At 55.8% G+C, this 2894-nt stretch overlaps 1 pseudogene; it reads left to right on the top strand.

Moving 5' to 3' along the window:
* Nucleotides 1-2655, top strand: part of LOC103270937 — a 15307-nt pseudogene extending 12652 nt beyond the window's left edge.
* The last annotated feature ends 239 nt before the right edge of the window (nucleotides 2656-2894 follow it).

The raw sequence follows: 2894 nt of genomic DNA, 5'->3' as shown, positions 1-2894 counted from the left end.
TGTGGACAGGCCGCGAGCGCTCGCTGGTGTTGATTCCGACAGGTGAAGTCTGAAGAGGCTCTGTGGGGCTGGTACGTGTGAACTAGGCCCCGAAGGATGGGTAGGATTTTGGCAGAAGGTACTGTCTGGCCCGAGGCCGAGGCTTAGCGGCAGGCTACAGGGCTCGGGGCCTTTGGAAGCTGACGCCAAGGAAGCATTTTAAGACAAGATGGCCATCGTATTCCGTTGGGATTCAACTTTAAGTGCTGGGTTGAAGATCTGATTTGCACTTTTGTTTTGTGTGTGGTGGGGAGTTCGTTTCTGAGCGGGAAGTGACGCGGTGGGACTACGGATGGGAGAGAAAGCGACTGAGAGACTGTTGCCGCCCCTCGGGCAGGCGACACGTTGCCTGGGCCCGCCTGGGGAGGGTGGGCAGGTGTGCCAAAGAACCCAGGCCCAGGCTGGTTCTGGGAGGAGGCTTGCTTCGGCTTGCTGAGGGGAGTGTTTGAGTGAGAGACTGACACGGAGTGCCTGAGACCCAGAAAAGGGAAGCTGGGGTTTCAGTCCTCTCAGAACTGCTGATCCAGGCCCTGGTCGCTGACTCAAGACTCAGAAAGACCAGGAGGAGGGCCGGGTGCCTCCAGACACCGCTGTGGAATAACAAGAGCAATCGGCTTGGGAGCGCCACAGACTGGATTTCCAGCTCTGGATCGAAAATGGCCGAGTGGCGGATCTTAATTTCTCCGAGCTTACGTTTCCTGATTCATAAAACCAGTAGTCCACCCTCTTGTTGAGTACTCTGAATTGACAGGGAAGCTGGAAACTGGCACGTCTGGCCTCGACCCCAGTGACCTAGAGGCTTTTTTTATACACTGGGCTGCTAGAAGGGAATCTAGTTGTGGCCAGATCCTAGAAGACACTTGCACCCTTTGTAAAAAAAAAAAAAAAAAAAAAAAATCTCAACTCTGTCCTCCCTCTGTCTGCAGCACCCTCATCCCCCGTGTGGATTCTGGGATTCTCAAAGTCTGGAGTGGCAACGAGGAGGCATCCTCTGACCTGCTCCTGGAACTGAGGGTGGGCCCTGGCGTGTGTAGCATGCTCCAAGATCCGGCACACCCGCACCTGGTTGCCACAGGCAGGATGGAGAATGCCTTAAAGCTGTGGGACCTGCGGGGGGTCTGAGGAATCCGTGTTGAGGGCCAAGAATGTACGGAATGACTGACTAGGCCTGCGGGTTCTCATCTGGGACCAGGACATATAGTTTCTCCCTGGGTCACGGAAGCTTGTCACCTGCACGGGGTACCACCAGGGCTCTCGGAGGAGCGAGCGCTTCCCTATCAGTTCCAGTCCTGTTGCTGAGCCTGTGACTCTCCTTTATTGCATTCTAGGACAGAGTTTCCTGAACGGTGGCTCTTCCTTTCCCTCCTACATGGAGGAGAGGAGACGGGAAGGGAGCATGTTCCCTTCACAGTGGGATCCACAGGACGCTGATGTCCCGAGAGGATATCAGGCTGAGTGTCGAGAGAACAGACTTCTGGTCCTGATGCAGCCTCTCCGATTGGCTTTGGGACCCACGCCTGACCTCCCCTCTCTGGTCTCAGCTCCTCAGCTTTACCTGAAACGTCCCACTGAGGATCCTTACAGCCTGTCTCATCAGAAGTCCCGAGGCACAGGCAGGACTGGGTCATGCATCGCATTTGCCCCGTTTCCTTTGCTCTGGCACACCGAAGGTCTGATCTTGGCGAGAAGCCTCCACTCAAAACACCTATGAGAGCGTCCTCTCACCTTCCTCTTTCAGGCCGATCTCTTTGCTTGAAATTCAGCACCCACCAGCGGGCCAGTTCAGTGTTCTGTCCCTCCGTTCCCCCTGGATGGGAGTGCAGGGGGCGGGTGGTAGAATGCTCACATGTTTCCAACCCGCGGGATCTCTCCCCTTGACTCCCTCTAGCCAAGCAGCTCTCCCCCACACCCTGAAGCTCAGAAAAGAGGCGTACATTTCAGACGAGAAGGTTTCTTTGAGAACGGATCATAAACAAGAAAGCGGTGTCTGGGGAGGGGGTGAAGATCCGGAGATGCCAGAGGGTAGGGTAGCGTGTGGGGCGAGGATACTCTCGTGATGCCTCAGCCTTCCTGTAGGTCCGGGTCTACGACCCGTCCTCCCCCCAGCGCTGGCCAGTCCTAGAGGCCACCTACGGAGAGTACCCACTGACAGCCATGGCCCTCACTCCTGGGGGCAGTTCGGTGATAGTGGGGAACACTCACGGGCAGCTGGCAGAAATTGACTTTCGGCAAGGGCGCCTGCTGGGCTGTCTGAAGAGGCTGGCGGGCAGTGTCCGTGGGTTGCAGTGTCACCCTTCAAAGCCCCTCCTAGCCTCCTGTGGCTTGGACAGAATCTTGAGGGTACACCGGATCCAGAATCCCCGGGGAATGGAGCATAAGGTTTATCTCAAGTCTTGACTGAACTGTCTCCTCCCGTCAGGCAGGGATAACTGGGAGGATGAGCCCCAAGAAACTCAAGAGCCTGACGGGCTGCCCCTAGAAGACACAGAGACAGATGAACTCTGAGTGTCCCTGGAGACAGCTGCCAAGCAGAAGCTCCCCGATTTGGAGCAGACCCAAGGGGCTCCCCAGACCAGACGAAGAAAAAAGAAGCGACCTGGGTGTACCAGCCCCTGAAGCCCCTATGCCCGCTTTGTAAATAAACAGCTGGACACTCAGTGGGGGGGTGGGGAACAGCTTGGTATTGGTATAGGAACAGGCATATAGACCAATGGAATAGAATTGAGATTCCAGAAGCAAAACCTCAATTTCTCAACCAACTCATCTTCGACAAAGCCTCCACCACCCACCACTGGGGAGAGGAGAACCTATTCAGTAAATAGTGCTGGGAAAACTGGCTGACCACATGCAGAAGA

This window comes from Carlito syrichta, unplaced genomic scaffold, assembly GCF_000164805.1.
Source record: "Carlito syrichta isolate Samal-C Ts95f unplaced genomic scaffold, Tarsius_syrichta-2.0.1 Scaffold310863, whole genome shotgun sequence".
Lineage (NCBI taxonomy): Eukaryota > Metazoa > Chordata > Mammalia > Primates > Tarsiidae > Carlito > Carlito syrichta.
This window is presented reverse-complemented; position numbering and strand designations above follow the sequence as displayed.